At 46.6% G+C, this 25,918-nt stretch overlaps 1 long non-coding RNA gene across 1 annotated transcript; it reads left to right on the forward strand.

The window, feature by feature from the left end:
• Positions 1 to 49: 49 nt before the first annotated feature.
• LOC130532661 (uncharacterized) lies at positions 50 to 897 on the forward strand. Its single transcript, XR_008952392.1, has 2 exons — positions 50 to 455; positions 748 to 897. It is a non-coding gene; the product is annotated as an uncharacterized LOC130532661 (long non-coding RNA).
• The last annotated feature ends 25,021 nt before the right edge of the window (positions 898 to 25,918 follow it).

Consider the following 25,918-nt stretch of genomic DNA (forward strand, 5'->3'; position numbering starts at 1 on the left):
TTGCTTCCTGCCCGCCGCCGCTCCGACCTGATTGAATATTTAAGTACCAGAAGGGGCGTTTGGAGCCCCAAAAGTCCCACCCTCGCCCCCCCCCCCCCCTCCAACACGCCCACCCCATGTGGAGTTGCTGCAGTGCTTCATACAGCAGTGTGTGTGTGTGTGTGTGTGTGTGTGTGCGTGCGTGTTGCACAACTCCTGCAGCTTCGCAGAGATGGCACAGTTGCATCTAGATTGTCAAAGGTAAACCCGAGGTCAGCTGTTTTAGGGTTATGCTGCCTGAAGAAGCTGCCCTCGTGTGACACGGAGCGGAAAAAGATCACAGACAACAGCGCCACCCACAGGAGCCACCGGGAACCGACCGTGACCTTGATCCGTGTGCAGTGTGCAGCCGTGCACGGAGGAACCAGACCCGACAGAGCCTGAGATCTGGATGGGGGACCGTTTTAGGGCAAACGGTGCATCATAGCATACATTCTTTGCAGATGTAGGCCTTCAACCCTTTGTGCATAGTTTTGGTCTTTTTTATATTCTGAAAGAACGAGGCGTATTTTTTTTAATGTTAAAAGTTTTAAAATGGTGTCAACATATTAACAGTTGCAGTTTAATTAAGATAGAAACAGCAACATAAATGGCTGGAAAAATAGATAAAATATAGAGATGTGGTTACCCAACATGAAAAATGCACTGATTCATTTTTTTCCAAATAAAAAAAACGTTCTATTGTCTTATTTTCTGTATAAATCCAAGACCAAGAACCAACCAAGACCAAGAACCAACATGATTCTGCATTTTAACATTTTACAGATTAAAAAACTACGTCATCAGAGGACTGCAATAAGATGTAATGTCATTAAATGGACACTAGATGGAGCCAAATAAACACAAATACCAAACCAACTTTTATTATGGACTGTACTTCTAATACTGTATGTCGATTGCATTTCACATATATTGTGTCCATTGTACTGTTGCACTGGAAAAATAATGCTTCTGTGGTTACTCTACCTTTGTTTTTAAAAATTTACTTGCTGCAGCTCCCAACAACATTGGTGAATCCCGCTATGGTTCTCACAAAATTAATTACAGGTTTGATAAAAAGAGATGGAGAAAAATTGGTTGAAAGATAAAGAAAGGAAGTGGACCGAGAGGGCAAGCAAAATAAAACAGAATGATGTTTTAGCCTTCATCGCTGTCCGAGTGTTTTGTTTTTTTCTTATTCCCGGTCTTGTCCTGCTTGACTCAGTTTCATTAACTTCTGACACATGATAATAAACTATGACATTTTGCACCACCAAAAGTTGTCTTTGCTTGTCCCAAACCCAAACCAAAGAACAGAATGCTGCAGTTATGAGCAGCTAGGCAACATTTGCTACAGTTAGGTAAGTGACACGGAATAACTTCTTTTTTAGTATTTAATATACTGCAGATTAAATACGGAATGCGATTTTTATTTCTGTGGGAAGTGTTTTGCTTTGAACGAACCAAAGCAAACAACGGAAATCAACATTATTTTCATATTTCACTCGTTGCACAGCATCATTCTTTTGTTCAAATGTATGTCTGGTTAGTGAGTCTTCTCTCCCCCCAAAAACCACAATTAAATACAGAATGTTTCAGACAATTGTTCGACACAATGGTCTCCCCAGGAACATTGCGGTCCTAACCAATGCTGAAATAAAACCCCGACTCTCTCTTTGTCTGAGACAAATGTGGGCCCATTCAAGACAAAACTCAGACCTTCAAAAGTGGTTTTGAACCCAGCCTCAGCATCAAAACCCAGTCTCTGCTACTACACATGTAACGTGCTTTTTATTGACTGAGAATGGAGAGAGGAAGAGGATGAAGCCCCTTTCCGGGCTTGTGTTCTTTATGCTTCATCTCTGATTGATTTCAAACAATGAAGCAAATAATCATTTGGTGACTTGCCACAGAGAGATTTCCCAAAAGCTTCCGTGATTCGTGAGCTGCCCGCAGCTTCCACATGTGCCGCAGTATCTAAAACCACGCATTGGTCGACCTGGTAGGTGAACCTTTGTATCTGTAACTGTGCAGGTTTGTCCAGTGAGGGTACTCACCGCTGGGTCTGCAGGTACTTCCTGGTTTATGACCCATCCAGGAAGCAGACGGTTGGAATCTCAAGAAGCTGTTTTGGTAATGATGCATTCCTAATCATCTCGAACAGTGGGAAACTCTGATGCAACCACAAATGGTCTTCCCACGTCCGTCTTTGACCACAACAGGGGTTGTTAATCCATCCGTGAGACAGCAGAAAAGAGCAGCACGGAAGAGGAAGAGATTTAGGAACTCTGGTGCCAGTGATGGTGGAATTATATAACCATGCTACCATCATGTTTGAGGAGTTAACGTGTGTGTGTGTGTGTGTGTGTGTGTGTAATACAGCTGGGAAAAAACCTTTCATTTAATGAACATCTTTTGACCGGCATCTGTAAAAGGAGGTGAAGTTTCCCACAATCTCTTGTGTGATTGGCCAGTTTGTGGACTTGTGACTTGACAGGACCGAGACGAGGAAATCAGCACGGGCTTTGAAATCACCTCCTCAGGCCTGAGCGTGCGCGCCAACACGTGTGCGTCTATCAGTGTCGGTGCTACGTGTCAGGCGCTGGTTTCTCAGGGTCCGACCGAGCTGCAGTGGTCAATGGTACACATGGTTCCCATTGAAACATATGGCTTCGAGTAGGGGGAAGTGAAAGCAGAGGGAGACAGTAGAGGCTCAGCTTTGAAGAGGGGAAGAGAAGGGAAAAGGAGAGTGGGAGCGTATCAAAGGCAGGGAGACGAGAGAGGAGGACGCCGAAGACAAGACTGATAGATTGAGTCGAATGTAGGAAGCTCTGGTCTTCCAAATCTAAAGGATGGAGAGGGAAACGTCCTAAACGATGTCACACGTCTGCGTTTACGGACCACTTAGCAACCAGTCTCTGCACCGGGGGTGCAGCTGTACCCGTTCCCCTGCATCACCCAGAGACCACGACTCAGAAACGTCTCCAAGTTGTGGTTGGCGCCGCTCCTAGCCATCAAAATGATGGTCTAAATATGACTTTCCCTTGTTTCCCATTGTTTACCGGTTGTGTTTATGTGTGTGTGTGTCTGTGTGTGTGTGATATGCTCTGTAATCAGAAAACACAAGCTATTATGGGGTGTGTGCCCCTTTTCATTTGTATAAGGGTTTCAAAAAGCCTCTTCCTGCTCGTCAGATGCTTAACGTGCTTCCCACAGCCGAATTAAGCCAAGGCTATAAACAACGCCCTGATATTAAGTAAATAATTTAGATTATGTTTTTATTGCGTAACTTCTAATGGGGCTAGAATCTCCACGTGCGTTTCTCTGCCTTCTGTCTGCAAAGTCCTGCGAATTTGGGCCATTTTGGTCCCTGCCTGCAGGTTTCTGCCTCTGGCCTCTGCTGAAACCCAAACATGCACCGTCCAGCTGAGTGCGTTGCTTGTTAAGGCAAATTAATTGGCCCAAAGTAGCTTAGCAACCCCACCGGCTAATGGTGTCCGTTTACAGCCAAGCGTACCCAACCAAGCCGAGGCGGTGGACGGGGGCACCGCTGTGACCGCAGCCTGACACGGTCAACTCCAATTGGACTCACCTGGGAAGTCGGGATTTTTTTCCTTCCAGCTTGCGTCCCTCACATTTCCTGGTTTAATGAAATGGCTGACCCTCGGTCACCGGCGGGGCCTGAATAGCTGCGTCTGAGGACTTACGGGAACAGGACCGAATGGAAACGCGGGCGCTGAAGGGGAAAATCGTTTGAACTGTGAACATTCCGTTTGATGTCCGGTATGGGACCAGGGGTGTTACCCGACGTCCTGCGGCTTCCTCTTTGTGTTATGTAGCAGTTTTGGTTTGGCCTGGTCATTGAGGGGCTGACCTCAATGATGGGATGCACGTCAGCCCCCAGCCAACTGATACCAGCCCCATCTATTCATCTGTACTTAGCGAAACTGAACTTTAATCCCTCCCAAAAAAAAAAATCCGTCTGGGCCTCTGCGGAGTATTCTTGTAAATGTGACCGCAGACGGTCCCCTCTTCTTCTTCACTTTGTAGTGGGCTGAAGTGTGTGAGTCACAGAGTGTCTGTAAGCGCGTGTGAGCGCGAGTGGCAGCCAGAGGAAGTTGAGCAGTGTTCCGTTTTCTCTTACCTAAATCCATAAAAGCCATTTGTTAACTGTCAGTTGGTTAGCCTCTGTCCCGGCATTAACCCGTCATAAAACATAAAAAACCCCACATGCTGGACATCTGTACCAGTGAGGGAAGGTGAGAAGGGGCGTGGGGGGGTTGGTGTGGTGGTTTTTCTTTGATCCGAAATGCTCCCTCGGCTTTGATGCGAGGGTATCGTTTGGCTGTAGAACAGAACATGACTCACATCTGATTTTGGTGAAAAAGAAACCCGTTTAAATCGCTTTTGCGTCCTTCTTTCATGCGTTGAGGTCATAATCAAACCCACGTTGGGCCGGTCTTTCTGGTCTGACTTAACTCACTTCCTCTTAACTGTACGTATATCTCAATTTACAGCTCTGTGTGTTTTATTTCTCCACGTAACGACCTGACAGTGTCCTCCGCTGTAAAACACAAACCCAGAAGACATGTAAGGAGTTATGGGTAAAACTGGTGTAAAAAAAGATGTAATTCTGTGGTTTGTCTCTCCTGGGGGGGGTGGTGGAGCTGCAGGCTGACCTCAGCCGAGCCCCACAGTCACTGGGTGCTTACCTGGGCCCTGTTTTACCTGCCCAGCCCCCCCACCTGTGGTCACCTGCTGTGGGAAGTGATTGAAAGAATAAGACCACAAATACAAGTCTACAATGTGCTTCCTGCTGGGTTCAGCCTGGATATCTTGGATGCCTCCTTGTTGAGATGTTTAAGGGCACGTCCAGCTGGAGTTAGACCCCGCGGGAGACCCAGGACACGCTGGAGCTCCTGGAGGGCCTTGGTGAGTCCTAGAGGAGGTAGAGGAGATGGCTGGGAAGAAATATAGGAACACTTTTAGAAAGTGTGCACAGAACACACACACCATTTACACCCAGGGGCAATTTAGAGTCCCACAAACCAGAGGTAGTCGGAGCAAACCAGTGCAGGAGTGGGAAGAACGGGGAAGAACACCACATGAAAAGTTCTGGCAGCAGAAATCTGAAACCCTTTTATAAGAAGACCGTGCTAAACGGTGTCAGCGACGCCATTTTCAAACCAAGTAAAGCGATTAGAAAGCAGAACGTCACATTCCGCCGCATAAATACCCCAAATCCCAGACGCTGACATGGCGTTGATGGTGATGACATCATCAAGGTGCACCGAAACAGCATCACCTGAGCAACAGTAAAATCAGCCCAGATGCTGGTTTGGTGGTGAAACTGAATCAGGATCAAACGCGCCGCCTGCTGATGCAGCGAGGGGAACATGTGAGCGTTTACAAAGTTTCCTGAATCCTGAACTCCTGCCTCACGGAGGGCTGACTAACTGTGGGGGCTTTGTTCAGCCTGTGAACTTCTTAAAACAGACTGGGGGGGTCCTGCCTTGGTGGTGGCTTTTTAAAAATCTTTTATGGAAAAAGCCAGTGGGAGGTTGGACGCGCGCGCGCACACACACACACACACACACACACACACACACACACACCACACACACACACACACACACACACGAAAACGCTACTTGGTAATTACAACAGATATGTATTGTGCTGCAAACAGCAAAAGGGGCTGCAGGAAAAAAGGATCTAGAGGGAATTCATGCTAATTTAAACCAAATAGGCAGCAGATGAAGCCAACCTAGACGACATCACTTTTTAGGTTTTCATCCTTTTCGGCTTTCTTTATGGGTCCACAAAATGAGCAAGATGCTAAGCTGAGGGAAATTTTGGGACAGCTGTTTTGACCAGCTCGGAGCTACCGTGATCTATCTTCTGACCCTCATAGAACATAAATAATAGCTTGAAGCATCCCTCTTGTCAATGTTGCCTCCCCAAAGCAACACAGCGTGGAAGAGGACGCTGGCGATGACAGTCCGATAAAACATCTGTAGTAGCTTCCGGCAGATGTTAAAGGTCCTCAGCCTCCTCAGGAATTCCCTTCCTGAATATGATAACAAACAATAAATCAAAACGTGTGTAAACGGCTAATAACCCCTTTGCAGAACTTCCAGAAAAACACCCTCCAACGCAGAGGAGAGAAAGAAAATCCGCTGGGAGAAAGTGCCGTTTGAAAGATGTAACTGAAGTGGCCGTGAAAACATTCAAAGAGACGTGTGGAGGAACTGTATTGGGTTTTCTCCATCATGAAAGAGGTGCTAAAAGAAGGTCTTTCAGCTAAACTTAGCAGGCTCTTTACCTCTCATCACCGCACTAGAATATGACAAAGCTTTTGAAACGCCGGGCCCACATTTTCCCACAGAGTTGGTCTGCTCACAGACACAGTTTGCTTGTCTCTGTGTGTGTTTGTGTGTTTTCAGGAGGAAAAAAACAAAACCTTCAACACGATAAGAATGCGAGTAATTGTGTTGATCCAATTAGCTTTTGACCTGCGGTGTCAGAGCCAATCAGGACGCCGCACAACAGGGGGCCTGCAGATAAAACCCAAAGGCCGAGGACTAATTAGCCCACTGGTTAGCAGGCTCTGTTTGACAGGAATGAACAGAGAAATACCTGTGCCCAAGCACGCACGCTTCCTCCTGCACTGGCGCAAAGGAGCTGGAAACGCACAATCCACCGTTTCCGGTTTGATGTGAGGATGAAGGGGGATGAGACGTGTCAAAACATGTCAAAACTGGGACCGCGTGGTTGTAATGGATGTCTCTTTATTTGCTGCGCCCACCCACCGGTTCAGAAGGGCTGCGTATTTCTAGAGAGGGTCACAGGGGGGTGCTGGTGTCCATCCCAGCTCTCAGGAGTCAACAGTCCATCACAGGACACATTTCAGAGTCTCTGCTCCACCCAATGTGCACCTTTCCCCATCTTTATCATATTAATTATCACTTTTTGTGATGCAGTTGGAGGAATAATACTCAAAGCTGAAGTCTAAGCAGGCAGTTTTAGTTTGTGGCCCGTTAACCACCTTAGAGTATTTTCTTAATGTTTTAGGTTTGTGTTTTAAAATAACTGTCCGCTGTTATTATATCCGCCAGTTTGGACGCAGACACTGCAAACTGCTGCACATCAACACCGGTCCGGGGTCCAAGAGAGTCAGATTGCACCTTGAAACATCCTCCCCATCAAAGGAAACATGTGTCTCAGCACAATGGAACAAAGTGGCTTTTTGTGCACTGAAATTTGTTGTCTTTGATTCCCTTCCAGTTTCTCTGCATTATACACAGACCTCCGTCTTGTTTTGGACGGAGTTCCATCTGAACAACTGTCGTATGACCAAACAGCTCCAGGCATCAGTGATGAAAGCTGGCAGGCTCTCTGAGACTTGAGTCTTCGCACTGTTCTGCAGCTTCATCCCGCACGGAGCGCCTCGCTTTCCTCCTTTTCAGTTCACCGAGGCCACGCTGGCTCTCCTGGGGGATCATTAGCGCCGCTGTCAGTGCTGCAGCGGGACATTTTAAATATATATTTTTTTTATTTTGAGAAGTTTAGAAAGCAACATGCAGCACAGGGCTTCAGCTGAGCAAAACCCCTCTCTTTGGGAAAGAACCCCCCCTCCCTGTCTCGGCTGATTGCCGACACAGCGAGAAATAGTTTGCATTAAATCCCAAAGGTGTCATCATCCATCACAATTCTGCGTGTGGATGATGGCAGCTGCATTTTTGATCTGATTAAATGGGATGCACGAGGATCTACACACAGGCCCGAGCAACACGCTTCAAGCCTCAAGTTCATAAATATTAATCACTATGTGATGTTGTTGTCGGTGATGATGATGCATCTGGGATCAGAGGAGTCCAGTCTGGAAACACACACACACACACACACACACACACACACACCACACACGCACGCACGCTCATTTCATACTGTGTTAGATCAGATGCAGCAGCCAAAAATAGCCCATTATAAAAGGCCTGTTTCATTAAACGGACACATTGGTTCTGTAATGTTGGTCCAATCAAAATTCCTTTTCTATCGTCGGCACGCGCAACATGAACCAAACGAGCTCTGAATGAGGTGCTGCTGGAACCTGCAGCCGATGAAATTTTCTGCTCTCACGTGCTCACACAGGTGTGAGAGTGAGACGCTCAGATCAAAGGTAGACATGTGAAGCATGTTTGCCCCCATTTGTATTTATGTACTGGCGTGTATGATGTATGTGTCCGTCCCTCTCCTCCATCTCACCTTCTCCTCCTCCTTTACCTGGACAGGTATGAGCCTCAAGGTTTCCTCATGTTGAAAAGGAGTCTTTCCTGCCGCTGTTGCTTGTTCAGGGGTCAGGCTCTGTTTGGCCCCTTGATGCGTGTTTGACTGTAAAAAAAAAGATGAAATGAAGGTGACCTCAAACATATGATGCTTTACGCCACAAATACGTGCAGCTATGATTCATTTCAAAGTGTAACCTTTGACCCTCCAATGCAAATCTAAGCATTTTCCGGATGCTGAACGTGCAGCCTTTCTCCTTGTGAACTGGCGCATTGATTAAGTATAAACCATCAGCTTTCTGGCTGCGTGTGACCCAGCAGCTCTATCAACACATGCATAAAAATGTCAGCGCACGTGACGTTAGCGATCAGGACAAACGTGAACCGGAGAGAAACTCCGGCTGCGGTACAGTACGAGCGGGAGGCGGTTTTGTCTCGCTGCCTGCGGCCGTCTCAAACAAAGTTTCTCTCATCGCTGACATAAACAACCACATACAGAGAAGACAGAACATTCATTGTCCCGTCGTGGAGTTTGTGTGTGTGTGTGTGTGTGTCTTGTGTGAGAGCCCGAGCGAGAGAGAGAGAGAGAGAGCAAAGAGTAAAAGAGCTGCCTGCTGTGGTGATTGGCTATCAGAACGTAGCCTAGGTTAGCGTATAGGTGAGAATAGCATCGTGTTTTCCAGGTTTTGTTAAAGGTTTTTGCTGGATTCTAAAAGACGCCACCTAACATTGATCAACGCTTTTCAGCAGCTCCTCTCAGCTTACAGCTCCACGCGAAGCCCCTCCGCTACGATTGCCCAACGATGGCGAATTTGTGCAATAACACACAGAAAGCTGGCCCTCACAACCGCCGCCGGGGACCCGCACCGGTTCTATACAGTTTAATGTGCTGAGGAGGCCGTAACCGCAGTGTGTATACAACCCTCTTGGAGAGAGCGGTGGGCTGGGTGGGAGTCCAGCGAGGGGATGGGAACAGTGTGTGTATGTCCTAATTAAGGATGTTATCCTGTCAGCCAGATTAAACAAAGGTGCTTTCACAATCTTATGTATGAGTAACCGCCGCTCCGCTGCCAGCACGTATACAGTAAATCTACAAACCATCTGGAGGGATTTTGTATTTTCACACCAATTAATCTAATTTAATTTAAGACAACCCCTCTGTTAACATGAGCCGCTGCATGATTCTGCATCAGGGCTTTTTCCTACTCAGAGGTGAAAAACAGATGATGTTTCTGGGGCGGTTTTAGCCTGACGCCTCGCATCGCGTGGCCACTTCGAGGATTAGAATTTAAAATGAATCAACATTTTGCAGCCTGCAAGCATGAGCTCAACGTTAGCATCCGTTAGATACAGCAGACATGCTGGAGCTGTCCGCCGCGCTGACAGACGACACGCCCTGGAGTGACGCGCGGAACCTCCGCACTGCTGCAGCCTCAGCAGAGCGGCTGTTTACAGCAGAAGTGTTTCATCCCTCTCTCCTCTCGCCTCCCTCCTCTGGTAATGTAACACTGGGATTAGAGCTTGCAACATCAGCTCTGGAGCGGGATGGTTTTCCCTCTGTGACCATGGAGACGCTCGCTTGCTAAAACACAAAGTTTGGCGGCCCCTTAAATGTCACACAAGAGCCCTGTGCCTCGTTTTGTTGATCGATTGCGTTTGTTTCAGAAATCTGTAATTCATATATGGCGGAACGGTCACCAATCTGCTACTTTTGTCCGTATGCTGTAACTCAAATGCTGCCCGTGCAGCAACAAAGCACGAGCCTGTGCAGACAAATGCAGCCAGAGCTGAGCTACATCTGACTTTAGGCGTAGTGGAGGGACGGGTCCCCCGAACCCACTGTTGGGAGCCATTCATTTCAGCGCTGCGAGGCTCCACTTCACAGAAAAAACAAAACTATTCCCAGCTGCTCCCTTCTCCTCTCCACGGCAACAACAGCTCTGTCAATTCTTTAGGAAGTGTAAATCATCCACGCCATATTTTTTGGTTTTCCAAAGTACGATCTTTCAAGGTTCCGTCAATGCTCTCTCTTAATTTCTTCATCACTTCAGGGGACTCACTGATATGCATCTTAAACTGAATGAGGCCCTCTTTCATGCACGCACACCCCTCTAATCTATTCCAAGTCCGACATAAGGAAGCTAATCGGGGTAAATACGGTGCAACAGCTGCGTCACTTCCGCAGTAGAAGGCTTCCTTTCAACATCTGGGTTTGGTTAAAAAGTGCTGAGCCGACATCTGCACGCTGGGAGTTACCTAATAAAAGAAATGATGATTCAGATGAACCTCCCTGATGACCCCCACCATCATAAAGAACAGTGGAAGACTTCAGCTCCCCCTGAAAGACAACGATGAGCCTATTATGATGACATAGCCGGGATAATGTTTTGATTGGATTAACAGCCGAAGGCTGAATGAAGCACCACATGTCACTTTATCCACAAAGCTAATGGCATTGCTAGCTGTTAGCACAGACCTTACAAACAAACCTCTCTCTGCCTTTCTGTGAGGAGTGACCTTTGACACGAGGGCAGCCATAGTTTGGTGGTCTTGAACCTGAATTGGAGAAACTTGGAATGGAGCAAAGGAAATGGCTTCATCCGTCAGGGAGCTGAAGTCTGAATGGGCTCCAAATAGCCTGTTTTCTGTTTTGTTTCTGTTTTTCAAGGACGGACCTTCTTTTCTTTCTCACAGTTAAAAAGCTTGAAAGTACAAAAAAGGTGAACAAAGTTCATGTTGATGTTGAAACTAGTCAATACTGAACCCAGCAATTCAAGTTAGCCCTCAGGCAGCGCTAAGGCACGTAAAAGCTCACCCAGTATGTCATCAATATGATTTGAGCTCCATAAAACCCCATTTGGAGGTGAACTGCAGCATCTGTGACCACATTCTCTTGGCATTAAGAACAATATTGGACCATATTCATCATGCATCCAAAGAAAAAGGTGAAAACAGAAGAAACCCTGATGTGGAAAAGTCGCCTAAATGGATATAAAATACTTGTTAGCTCGACAAATCAAAATGATGCAAGTGTAAATGGACATTCCAGAGAGATGTGTGTTCAGACAAGTTCCTACTGAAAGCTGAGAACTTGTTTTAAGACAAAGTGAAAACGGCTCCTGTGAGCATCAAGGTTCAAGTGTGCACTTCTGAACACGAGTGTGGTGAAAGTTCCCTCCACATATTCAGGAGCATTAAACCATCTTCAGGACCACGTGTGACCTGTAGCCTTTTGATGTTTCTGTTTAATCCATCCACTGTCATATATTTTTATTGTGAAGTCCTTGTAAGGAGAACTTGATAGAAATTAGCGCTTCCATTTAGCTTCAGCCTCTCGTAGCTCGCAGTGGATGTAATATAATTCATTATATTGAATTAAAATAATGTAATGTGGTAATCAAGGTAACAATTCATGTATCTTTGTCCTCCATTTGGGTATTTTTGGCTGCCCTGCTTGTTTACTCATGTGGAACATTAGCATTAAGTCGTGGATTGCTAATTTCAAATAAATGTGATGATGAATATTTGTCTGCTGGAAGCAACTAGGGAAAAATGGGGCTGCAAAGCAACTTTACAAGGCAAGGATGATGTACATTTGGCCCACCTGGGAGGAAACACACACACACACACACACACACACACACACACACGCACTCGCGAAGGTCATGGAAACTAGGGCAGTGGAAAGCCCCCTCCCTGCCTTAACTCCCTCCGTCTGTGTCGCCATGTCAACCGCAAGGTTATCGTCCTCGCGCACCGGCACGGCGGCTGTCGTGGCAGCGCGGTGGGAGCCGTGCAGCCTTTGGACAGGACCTCTGCAGGCCGCTGCTCGTGTCTCTCATCTGTTTCCAGCTTTAGCTTCACAACACATCAGAGGGTGAATACATCATCAGGCTGCAAACACAGAGACCGCGCCCGTCCTCGGGGGAAAGGCTTGTACAATGATGCACAGCTCAGCTGTCCAAGACAGTCTTCTTCATTTGGAGAAATGTACATATGAATTCTGAATGAATTATGGATCAGAGCAAAGCACATGCCTCTGAATATTTAGCTGTGTGTGGCACAGGTGCATTTTCCAGATTGTAAATGTATCTTTGTCCACAACTGTTAGCTACTAGTAAACAGGGGAGGGGCGGGGGGAGGGGGGGAGGAGCATGACAAAAGCAAAACTATTTCCAGTGAAAGTGATGAGCAGACGATAAAAGAAGAACATACCAAGGAAATACAAATCCAGGCCAGATAGTTTCCCCCGAATGGCTCCCGGTGCTTTTTGTGGTTTTTCAGGAACAATTGGAGAGAAATTTGGCTCTCGAGGAACTGAAAGCGCACAGTAGTTCCGCATCATCATCCTCGTTCCCATGGTGTCAAATGCTGACTGAGCTGTCACATCCTTCGACATCTCAGGCAAACACAGGAGGTAGCCATTAACACGTCAGCCTTTAAATGACTGCGAAACCCAAACAGCCCAACTAAGTCTGTGGACGAGTGTGATGGGACACGATCAGCGGTCCAATGCTAACGCTAACACCTCCTAGCATCTCTTTAAACCTATAGCCTTGCATCTTCTGCATTGATCAGAAAAGAAGCAGTAGTATGACTCGGCTTTGTGTTTATTTATTCCATTTCCTTTGTTGCTTGGATACATTTCCACGTCTTTTTCATCTCACTTACGCAAATCGCGCCGGTCCTCTGAAAGTGACACGGCTGTTTTACTTTTATCGGCGGTAACATCATTCATCATTCATTCCTATTGTGCATTTGAGAGCTAAACATGTGTTAAGATTGAGCCATTGTGTTGGCACACATCCTGTGGTCGGTATTGCTTTCAGCAGATGTTGAGCAACATGCGTAAACACGCATCGTGTTGCCATTGAGAGCATTGAAATTCCGGCACTGGCCTCCTCCCCGGGGGGGACCCGCGATGCCAGGCCTCGAAAACGGCGAGATTCAGTCGTCCCAAATGACGGATGATTGCTAATGAGACATTTTTAGGATCGACAGCGTAAACGCTGATGATAAGTCGGACGCTCTGGGGAGTTTCACACACATTTTTCAAATAACGTGACACAAGTCTGTTATTCCGTCCACTGGAAGGATCCCTTTTATTACAAATCCTGTGGTCGTTCTGGCAGGATTCACGAAAATCCAGGCTGTCCAGATTCACACAACGCGTAAAATTTGCTGCTCTGATGCCGTTAATAACCTTCTCAGCTTCTCTCTTCAATTACTCCAGAAATTTAAGAGCCGTTGCACAGACGTGGCCCTTTCCTCCGGGGCTTTTCCTTAAGTGAGTCACTGGCGTTTGTCAGCCGGCCTGGCTTGTGTCTCTGACCCACGCCTGATAAAGTGCGAGGACCTATCTAAAGTGTTTTTCCAGGCGCAGTCCGAAGTCTCGGGGGTTGATGAGTTTAATTCAATAACAGGTCGACACTTTTTATTTATGCTGGGGTGATCATTATGCGTCAGCGCTTCATTCGTAACCATAACTGGTCCGGAGATGCGTGAGAGTCTGAGAATGGTGCAACAAAGGTCACAGGGCACCGGTCTGGGTTGTCTCTCAGATAAGGCACCGTCGCTGGAGAGGAAGATGAAGCAGATAAACACGCGGCGAGAGCAGCGTGGCGTTGTCCTGGTTGAGTGAATGGTGTGTGCCCTGTATTGGACCGGTGACCTGTCTTCCTGCCTCTCTCCCGGGAACTGCTGGGAGAGACTCCAACACTCCTGCCTCATTAGGAATATCTTGCTGTTTTCTGATTGAAAGAACTATAAATCAGGCGGCCATTAGTAGCTTTGCAGCAGCTTTGCCTTTGACCTTCATGTCATCCTGATAGCGGGACAAAAAGATTTACCACAATTTCCCCACCCCCGACACGTTGGTACAGGCATGTAGCCACCGAACACGACCCCCTGGTTCTGTCCAGATGAACGACGGAGGACTGCGAAAATCATCTGCTTCGGCTTCAGCTTTAGCTTCGCTTTGGCGACAACGCCGCAGGTGTTTTCCGTTAGACGCAAAGGGGCAGCTAATGGGAAACACCTGTCTTCCAACGCAGTAATAGGTGCAGCCAGTCGTCGACGTTTTCCACCCGAATGTTAAAGCTTTTCAAAGGGCTGTTCGCAGAGCTACGGCAGCGGTTGCAGACCAGAATCTAAAGAAATTCGCCAGACAATCCCAGAAAATGAAGAGGCCTCGTGGTCAACTGGGCAACTTTCCCTGGATTAGAGATTTCAGGTCTGTAATCTGGCATCAAACCTTCCAGCCGTGAGATGAGTGCGCCCCCTTCAGGTCAGAGGAACAGAACGTGAGTCTTCAGCTAATGGTCGACCTCTGATGTCATCACGCTGCGGACAAACACATAAATCATCAGCTCGCGGTCAACGTGCAGTAAAATCCTGTCAACAGACGTGACCAAACGAACAACCTCCCTCGGCACCACGCCATCCGCAAAAGTGGAGCGTGTTTAACACGCCTCGAAAATCAAGAGGTCTTCCAAGTAAAAGTGCTCATTTTCCACCAAAACCAATTCTCCAACACGTGGACAAATGATCCTAAAACAAATCCCCCCCCCTGGAAGAGCCACCCTCCCAAGCAGTCCTCTTGGATTTTAGACACAATAGAGTATTGTGGCAGCAAAAGCACTCAGGGTTGTTGCAAAACGTCGGCCTCCGATGAGAAAAAGAGAGGGAGAGGAGGTCTTACGTGCGCTCTACATGCTTTATTTATTAAGATGTGTTCAGAGATTGCTGTGGCCCCCCCGCTGATTCAGATACCAACCGTATACACACACTGATTTCAGGCTAGTCGACCGCTCGCCGTCTTCATGCTCCAGTTCTGCCTGTTGATGAGACGGTTCTAAAACCTCTCCAGACATAAATCCCACAGCCACATGTGTGTGTCTGACCCCTGCTCAGATTAGAGGACAGCTTCTAGACAACTGGTGTAAAAATCCCCCTCAAACGGTTGCATCATCGCATCCACGGCGAGGGAAAACTGCAGTTGTGTGGCCGCGCTGGTGTTTTTTTCTTCAGGGCTTGGAACCACCGCTGGAGAATGAATGCCTTAGTTTCCATGAACAAGCTTCGAGTATCTTCTGAAATGTTTCAACATCGCGTCGATGGCGCAACAAATCTGGTGCACAAATCCGAACTCCTATTGAAACGGCGTGATAGCCATGGCGTAATAAATCCTACCTTTGAGTAGGTGACAGCGGTCCGTGCCTGCCAACCTTTTACGATGACTCTAAAAGCTGCACTTTGTGCTGTCAAACAGTTTTGGATTAGAATGGGAATTGTCATCTGATCCGCGGGCTAATTCGCATGTTTTATTTCAGAAACACTTTTCTGTATAATGCAATATAAATCAAAAGTCCTTCAAACTACCGCCCCCAAATGGTTGTAAAATGAAACAATCCAATTACGGTCGAGGACTGTTGCAGCACGGCAGAATAATCCTTGATTCAATTTTGAACTTGTTGACACGTCACTGTTGTTCCGAAGCCTGACTCAAAGAGCAGCTGTGTGTTTATCCCTCAGCTGTCTTTGCTTGTGTGTCAACTGTTGCCATGAGATAAATCTGGACGTCACCAAAACCTTCGTTGTCTTACTGCATCCGACCACTAGAGGGCAGCAAATTAGATGTACTCTGGAAGGGACTCCCCCCCCCACCCCGAATGGACCTGGTCCCGCTCAAGGTTTCTCCCTGTTCATGGGGATTTTTTTTCTGCCACTGTTTCTCGTTTGGGGGTCAGGCTCTGGATTTATGTGAAGTTGGTTTGGGTCTCTAAATGCTTACATTGCTGGTTCTTTTTCCCACCTTAAACGGAATCATTGTAGGAGATTTGACATACTGGGAGTGTGGGAAACTGTTCTACCTAATCTCCAGTGCCAAGGCCATGCATATGTTAAAGCTTATATTCTAGTATTTGTTCAATTTTATAAATCTTTGCTTTATGATTACATTATCTTATCCTGTGTATTCACGCTGATGTGTATTTAAGCTAGCGGCCATATAAGTTGCTGAAAACTGGGCTTATGCTTGGGCCAGAAAATTAAATAGAATATAAGCTTTGCAAGCAATTTACATCAAAACATTATCTGGGGCTTTCCATGTCTATCTCGAGAATCACAAGGTATTGTTAAAAATCAAGATGTTTTTCATCTAATGCATTTTTTTCCTGCCTGTACTCTGTTTAACTGCCAGTTGCGATTGATCGGAGCTGTACAGTGACCGTAAAAACAACGTGAAATCATCTCATTTACACACATGCGCTTCATTAAACTGAGCCGCTCAAAACGTGACGTTATTCTCGGCGTTTTAACGTCGTAACTTCACGCCACATGTTAGGATGGAGCTGAGACTGCACAGATAACCGTGTTGTGGATTACTAATATTTGACGGCCCTCCAGTTATACGGACCAGTCAGGGCCCCTGTGAACCAGCTCGCAACAGTTTCCACAACAGGGTCGCTGCCACACGTGCGCGTGTGAGCACGTTCGTTGGTTTAGGTATGTGTTAAGCCGGCTGGGTGTGTTTCAATACGACCGATGGAAGAAAGTGAATCAGTCTGTCACTCACACATTTTTCCAATCTGAGTCACGTTAGCGTGTAGCCTAAAGTCACACTGTCCCCTTTGTCGCTGACAAACGCTCGGCAACCCGCGGGGTTCAGGTGTTGACGCCGGGGTGACGTCGACTTTCCAGCTGCAGTTTCTCACGTTTGTCCTGTGACGTAGGCGCCCGGTAAAGAGGAGGAGGAGAAAAGAGTGAATTTCTTTGGGGTGTTTGATCAGCGAGGTGGCGAGCTGCAGACTCCAGGAAGCCACACGGTATCAATAACGCACACTAACGGTCAATTCAGCTCAACTCATACAGGCCACAGTAAAAACCACTCAGGACTGAAATAACAACAATGAAACGCTAAAAGCATTTCCCCAAATAAACAGCGGGGCACGTAGAAATGTATACTGACCCCCATTCGCTTCGTTTTGGGGGCCACACCGACAGTCGAGGTCAAGTTACACATATGAAATGCAAAACCTTCAAGATCAGGAATGATTAAAGCTAATAGTTTGCTCCACGCTGACCCCGTTGAACTCACTTTTCCCAGGGAATATTGTAAAACTCACTAAATCACTTAATCGTTCCCAGCCACAAGGTACACTCTCTATATCCTGGAGAAAGTTCCTTCATATCATTTTTACAATCCCTGTCTTCCATGCCGCCTTATGCCGCTCTTCTCCCGCTTCACCCTGGGCATCAGAATCACATATAAGATAGTTCGCACATCCTGTGACCCCATATGTCACAATGCGTATGTCGATGTGGCACGGCAGTTATATTAACTTCCGTTTGCTACGTCTGACTGCAGCTCTGCCCCTGCAGAGACTATTTACTACTATTCCCTTTTATGTAATCCCCCTAACACACAAACACACACACACACACACACACACACACACACACACACACACACACACACACACACACATGAAACACCAGATAAACCCAGTGTGGGGAAACTGAAGTCTAGGAAAAGTTTTAATTAACATTGAAGACATAAATAATATTTTAGAAACTCTTCTCTGAGGTTTGCATTGGCTACGCCGTCTAAAATCACCATTAAAGGACTATTGTGTGTTGAAATAATCATTTTAGATCAAAAGAACATCTGGTTAGATAACATGGGACAGCATCGGGGATCTCTCCCAGTGGGAGGCTGAAACTTTGGCTCCGTACGGATCATCTGCTGACCTGTTGGGTTGAGAGGAAAAGACCTTTCAGGAGTCGTCCAGCGTGCTGGACTCCCACCTGAGAATACCGTGTCCAGGCAATGGACAAAAAATGGGTCAGTACATCTAAAGTTTTGAGCTAAAGTGAACTAAGTCACATAAATACTCATGAATTTGACACGTTACACTCACGGATATGCTGGGTAGGGTTTAGAAAGAATTAAAACATCTGTTTTATCTTTTGGAGCGGTGCAATGGAGCCACAGATGACCAAATAAGGAGACAGATGTGGGTATTATAGATGAGTCAAAGCCTTAGTTGTTTCTGTAAAGATCTAAACAATCCCATTCTTTAAATAGTTAACGGCGTTCTCACTGTCGCGATATGTTGCTGCTCGTGCACGGCGCGAGTGGACAAAGGAGAAAAACAACAAAGTCATAAATGAACACGGTTCCTTTAGGAAGAGGACGTAAACAATGGGGATCAAGTCGTCTGGTCATGTGATCCCTCCTTCTCCTTGTCTCTTTCAGAGTTTAATCTACATAAGTCATTCTGTCATGTGTCCCGCCGCTTCCTCCTCACTTTGTGTCATATATATGTGCACGTCTGGCGGGCAGACGGGTCCAAATAATGTAAACGCTAAAGCAGCAAATCGGATTTTCCCATGACTGTCCACACACACATGGACACACACACACACACACACACACACACACACACACTCGCAGGCAGACCCCTCTCTCTGTGGTCTGAGTTGCCTTCATTACTGAGAAGACAGGAAGTAGGAATGTAAACCGAAGCGGGACTACGGGCCACTTAGCGTGAGGTCACCTTGTGGTTTCACTCACTTTGGTGATAAGGGGTATTGAATGTAAACATTATGGTGTGTGATCAAAGCATGCTTGTTCATGTCTAACTGTGCTACATAAATGCGAAAAGCCAGAGGACAGCATTGTGAATGGATACAGCCTCTGTAGACTTAAACCGGTCGCCTTTTCTCCATATAGATTTGTTCATAATTACAATATTGCTAAAGTAAAACAATAGACTATGAACTGCTTTGATCCCATATACATTAAACAACATGCCGGCCTCCGTTTTGCAACGCAAGCGCAGCAGATTGTCGGTCCAATGGGGGTCTGAAAATCAGATATACGTCCAATTTACAAATCCAGCTGGCATTGCGGAGACATTTTGACCCACAACAGGAATATGTTCCTGCCGTAATTCACATCGTAACGCAACTCCAATGCATCAGCCGTCACAAAATCCACTTAGACAAGGAGGCTTTTAAAAGAAATTTGGATCAGATTATATTTCGTGTACATATTTAAAGAAGCTCGCTATGCGTTATAGCGGACTGCAGATTTTGACGAAAAAAAATACGTTGAGACCTTTGACCGTTGCTCATTTTTCACTTTAAAGGCCTGACCGTCAGAACAGGAAAGCTGAAGATTTACTTGCCCCAGAGGAACCTGTGGGACTTATGGGCTAGTCTCCGTGCTGAATCAGTCAGCGCAGAACTCAAATGCTACACCTTCAAACGCCAGTACCGAGGGAGCGTTGCATCATCACAAAACAGCGACTAGCTTAGCTGGTGGAGATGAGCCATATTCACACTGACTGGATAAAATATGCTCTAATTTTGTGTGGGAAGGCCGACAGGAACCGTGTTGTCTGATATAAATCCTATTAATCCTTTTAAAACAACATAGCAGGGTGTAGCTAGCGGAGTTGCACCCCAGCGGCGATCTCTCTACGGTCTCCCCAAACAGGAGCTTAACGCCAGACAACCGCTGAAGGAGTAGACGACCATAGAGAGGAACCAGGGAAGCTCCTGGTGGATCTGTGATGGATGGGATGTTGAGTTCCAAGATAGATTCTCCATCTTTTACTCGGGCAACTGGGAAAACGCCTGTCAGGAGCAGCGTCCGATTCCCAGGTGTAATACTAATTATGACAGATTATCCACAGGTCACCATTTACTTTAACTCGAGGCCGGAATTTTAAGGAGAAAGGATGAAATCTCCAATCTGTCCTTGTCATCAATCCTACGTATTAATACCCAGGTAAAAGTTTCATGGCATCATGCGATGTTTAATAAACATGCCTGAGCCTAAATTGTCTTTACCACAGTGGCGCTTTAAGCTGCTCAGCTGCCAGACAGAATCCTTCCTGATATTTTATCCAGCGGTGAACCCAACAGGGAGTTGTCTCGGCCCCCATGGGTCAAAGTTTGACCACAAGACTCATTTTCTAGGCCCCCCCTTCTGAGACGGGAGCTACTGGAGGCCCCGAAAGCCTTTAATGAAGTGGGCCAGGGCCCACCGGAGGGTCTCAAAACATCATCTGGAGGGCCCCTGAGCGTTCGTCGTAAGCTTTGTAATCTAGCTAAATGGACTGAAGAATTTATGTGAATGAAATTCTAAATTGAGATAAGTGATTTTTTTGATTGATTCGACCTTTTTACCCCCCCCCCCCCCCAGAGTTTCTAGAGAGCAACAGAAATCCTCAGGATTACACTGTAAGGAGGCGTTTAAGTGTTTGTGTGATTACGTATCAGCCATTCCGTGTCTTGTATCAGTGGGGGAATACAGGCTGGAAAAAGACGGAGGCAGTCCTCTGACTTTAGATCCTCTCATTTATATTCATTTTGTCCCTCTAATCTTTGCTGTAAGACCGTAATTGTTGTTATCGTACCAATCCATCACAAATAAACTTGCTGCATTCGGTCTGCTCTGTCATTTTCCTGCTTTCATCCTTCTCATCCATCATTTGTCTTCTCTGCAGCCCTCTTATATTCACTACTCTCCTCTCTTTTTCCATCCTCTCCTTTGTCCGCCCTTCTCATCTGTCCATCCATGCTCAGACATAAATGATGAGGAGAGGCTGTTTAAGTGGCACGGCTCCCATTGGTTGGTCGATTTCACATCAAACTACGGAGGTGAAGTGATGTGGTGACTGGATAAACGCCATTTTGGAACGTTCACCAAGAGTGCGTGTGAAAAGGTCAATTGGCCTTAAATTATAACTTTGTTCAAAATGAAAAAAATAAATAAAAGTTAGCTCATGCTGCTCTGTTTCTGCTTCAAATCTGTCTAGTGGGATTAATGAAATTGTTTAAAAGGTGAATCAAAATTTAAATGTATCATGTTATTCTGATGCTTCTCTTCATCTTTTGGATGCAACAGGAGTGTTTGACCAAGTCGTGTCTCCTCGCACTTCACTCTAAACCCGGTTAATGAGTCTGTCATGACTCATCCGTTAGCTTAACGAGAACATCGGGTCGACCCCTTGACCTTGAAATCAAACGAACTCCTGTAGGTGGTCAACAAAAGCGAACGGAAGCAGTTTTGTTAGGCAGGAAATTCAATCAGTAATGCAATCTGGTAAATAACTGACCTCGCCTCGTCGTCTGAGTCAAATTTAAATCATCCAGTGGAGAAGGTTTGGAAGATTTAAAACAGATAACTAGTTTGCTTTTTTTTCTTGGGACGACTTTGTGTCGAAACCTGCAAGACCTAAGTAAAAAGGGAACTATACAAAGAAGAAAAAAAGAGCTTTCAATACCAGAACCTGCTCCCGGTCCCAACAACTCAGCCCCCCTGCCGACGAGGATTACCTCTGCTGACACCAGGATCTCTGCTGTGGTGACCAGGCGGAGCAGATTAGGTGATCAGCGTAGGAGGAGCAGAAGGCAGAAGCGGGGCTGATATGGAGGAGAACAAACAACCCTTTGTCTTAACTGGTGCTTTTATTTTTGAGCAGGCACCATGCATATGTAAATAAAGCAGACTCTGTCATTCATATTTCATGTTCTCTCATAAAGAATCTCATTTAAAATACTGATAATATTCATGCAGCTCTCCCGTGGGCTTACACACATTCCACCCTTGAGGGAATTAACCGTGGTCGAGACTGACCAGTCCAAAAGGCGAGAGAGCCAGAGGTGAGAGTGGAGGTGGTTGGCTCCCCTCCCAGACTGGGAACCAGCCATGCGATCATCCGTGCGGATGTCCAGACAGACAACATGCCCTGCTGCCGCTTACCCTCCAGGTGAATGAGGTCAGCGGCTCACTCCTGCCTTGCAGAGCTCCCACCACAGAAACAACAACAGAGCTGGAGGGCCGACTGAGCCACAGACGCTGCACTGTTGAGACAGGCGTGTGTTGTCCGTCTGAAGATCTGCCCTTCACCTGGACCGAGAACGGTTAGCATCGTCTGAGCCCAAAACTCTCCAACGTGAAGTATTTCACATCTGTTAAACCGCCCGCCCTCTTAAAAATGCTGTTTTATTCCAGCGTGAGCCAACTATTTATAAGGTGTGTGTGTGACCTGAGCCCCAAAGCAACAGGCTGTGAAAGTAAATAAAGCAATGAACTTTTAAAAGGCTCTGCCGCATCAGAGCAGCATCAGGAGCCACATCTATGGAGCTCTTCGCCCCAGCAGATGTGCGTCTCTTTAAGCTAAGGCGCTGGATAGGATGAAGAACCTTCGGGAGGCATTTATAGCGGCAGGAACTTTGGCTCGTGAATGAAATGTTGACAGTATGTGTCTGCTCAAAGGAAACACCTGCCTGGTGTCTGTGGGGGCCTCGGGGGCCACAGGCGCTCTTTTGATCTAGTGGAAAGTCACACACAGCTCCAGCCAGAAACACACGCAGGCCGTAAGACTAACCCACATTCAGTTGGTGTCACTAAACAAGGTCAAGAGTCAGAAATGTTAACCTTCGCTTTACAAATGCACTGTAAATTATAAAAATCCGGAAACAACCATGATCTGTTGCTGTGGTGACACATTGACGACCTCACATTAAACGATTCGAGTCACTGCCTCCGAACACCTCCCTCCCCCATAACTCATTAAGTCTCCCCTTGTCACTCCCCACTTCCTCTTTTCGCATCCACTCCTCGGGGTCAGTGGGTCAGGGCCCCAGATTTTGCCGTGCGAAACGCATGCCCTCAATTTGTCTTGTGAACGACCAAAACACACTTCAAAGGTCTGATGATAAATGAAGAGCTCGGCAAACACTTCAAGTTCCAAAACAGCGCACTTCCTGAAGGAGAGTGAATCGTTCAGATTTGCCTTTTTAACCCCCTCACCCCACGTGTTATGGAGCCCAGTAGTGGTGTTCTCTGACACCCATTCAGACACGATTCACAGTGACTGTTCAATGACAGATTTCTACTTTTGCTTTTCGTAGTTAAATGCATCCGAGTTTACGAATCGCCTGGCTGCTGATGCAGGAACTCCACTAGCCTGCTGCCTCTCACGACTCAGCCCTTAAAACAAAACGAATCAGTCGTGATCTGCAGACGTTTTGTCAAGCGTGACACTTTTCCATGAGCTCACAGGACACCTCTGAGGTAAAACACATCTTGGGGCCTCGTGTCGACCCTTTCCCAACATCACGCAAGTTCATTTTCCACTGTCCCCCTAGCAACCACTAAACTGTCCCTTGTAGAGTTCCGATTTGATCCTAAACTCCCTCTGAACAATTAGCTGTAATTGTTTGTGTTGTGTTTCCCTGAGTAACGCTAACCGTCAGGGAGCGGCTCTTTGATGAGACCTTATTTCTGGTGTGAAAGCGGCTTTAATAAATCAAAACGTTCCCTGGCTGCAGTAAAATCCGTACATGAGCACAGATGGGGCGTCTGACCTTAACGCTGCGTTGGCTCAGTGTGTTAAAATCCATATCGCGTTTTAGCTTTGAGCAGAGAGCAGGTCTGGGCGTGCTGCGGTTGTACGGGGGTGTGTGCATTTTCACGGTGTCCTTATGGGGGTCAGGGTCTGTGTGGATATGCATTAGCACACGTGTGTTTATGCTGGTGAGTGGCCGTGTTTGCACTGACAGTGCCTCGGTCAATATGTGTGCCTGGGTTACCTCAGACGGGGGGATTTGAAACGAAAACAATGACAACATGATGAAAATGCAGATCCTCAGCCTCAATTTAAGAGGTTTAAGAATTAAGGGATTCAAATCATGGGGGCAGATTAATCTAAAGTTGCAAAGATCTTTTATTTCATGAGCGCCTGCAGACGACGCTGCAGAGCATGTATAGAAACATGGTCGGTGTTCTATAGAAAACTGTCCACAGGATATTTGAATACAACCCAAGAATAGGTAAAGTCTCTTATTTTCCTCTCTGAGGGAGGATTATTTCATCTATCTCTTTAATCTTCTATCAGTTGTTCAGCCTGCCCGCTTTAATTAGCTGATCAACACGCTGCAGGCTGTCCAGCATAACGTCCAGCTGCTTTTCTTAAATGCTGGATTTTTTTTATATATCCTTGGGAAAAAACGGTCTGAGTGCTGCGTGTCTCTGATTTATGCTTCCAACCTTCTCTAAAAGTGGCCGAGCGTACCCTCCCCTGAGGAAAACACCACTAATATACAGTATTTGTGCATGAGCAGACACTGCAGAGTAAACCGTCCCCTCACACACTCACTGTACGCTGGGCAGTTAAACCTTCCTAAATACAGCAAGAGCGAGCTGAAGTGGTGCTACACAGAGCTGTGATCAGTAGGAACCGCCTGACACACGCTTATGTAAACCACTCAAAAACACCAGCAGACAGTAAAAGCCAGCCACATGTGAGAAGCCGGGCCGACTTCTAATGACCAAAATAGGCTTGTAGAGTGCCCAGGACCTGGCGGTTGTTTACAAGGATCACGTGACTGTGAGAGAGTGATGCTGCGTCGCTCCAGATATGCTGAAGGCCTCGCTCTAATGTAAACCATGCCTGATTTTCCTAAATCACCAGCTTCCAGTTGCCATGTTAACTGTAAACTGAAGGTCGCACCAGGACTGCTGCAGATAGAGTTTAGATCAGGGGCAGGGCTTAAATCTCTGCATCCCAGAATACACAAACGCACACACACCATTTCTTCACACACAATTGCATCAACAAAATCTGAAATTAAATAAACAAAATCCAAGCTGTCCCTGCAAACCTCTATTCCACAGGTCCCAGCAGCATTATTTCAGCTCCCTTGAGCACATTTTCCCTTTTCACCAGGAAAGCGTGAGTGACATTTAGAATATGGGCCCACCTTTGACCTCTTTAACCCCGCCACGCCTCGACCCCGACGGTTACGCAGCGTCACACCTGGGCAAGGCAGACGCTTACTTCAAACCTCCGACGCGTTACGTGGAAAAAAAGAGGGCATGCGGCGAGGAATAAAACGCACCACGGCGACTCCTTCACAGGCGTACAGCCTTCGCACCGTCGACACAGTTAGGTTGTCTAGACGTCAGCTGGAGTCAGATGTCAGAGCAGAAAGGAGGTGAGGTCATCGGTGAAAACATACGTCCTGGAGCATTTCGACGCGATTGACAGATGTTAACGCAACGAAAACCAAGCGGGGAAGCAGTTCATCTGCTCTTTCATGCTGGTTGGAGCGAGATGCAATTATGTAACGGTTGTTATACGAGGGAGGGTTTTTCTCTGAACTGATCTGCACCGTCGGTTCGTGAGACTCTGAGAACTGCAGCCATGGCAACAATGTATTTGTTATGGCAAAGGAGGAGGAGAAAAGAGAGGGGGAAAGAAAAAAAGAGATAAATAGGCGTTTAAAAGGAGAGAAAGCGGTTCCTGTGCCAGCTGAAGTGAGTTAAACTGACGTTTTTGCGCTGACTGGTGACACCTGCACATGTGCTGCCTGTTTAAATACCACCGGAGCAGCGAACAGGTGAATTATAAACGCCCAGGAAAGAGGCTAAAGGGCAATTTACTGACGTCAGGAGGAGTTTTACCTCATCTTAACCGCTGGGACATTGTGCTTTCTTGGTATCGTACAGCTAAGATGTCAACCCTCATTGAGACATAAATCTGTTGACTTCTGACTCGGCTAAACCAAAACAGACTCTTCATTCCCCCCCA

The sequence above is a fragment of the Takifugu flavidus genome, chromosome 10 (assembly GCF_003711565.1).
Source record: "Takifugu flavidus isolate HTHZ2018 chromosome 10, ASM371156v2, whole genome shotgun sequence".
NCBI classification, from domain to species: Eukaryota; Metazoa; Chordata; class Actinopteri; order Tetraodontiformes; family Tetraodontidae; genus Takifugu; species Takifugu flavidus.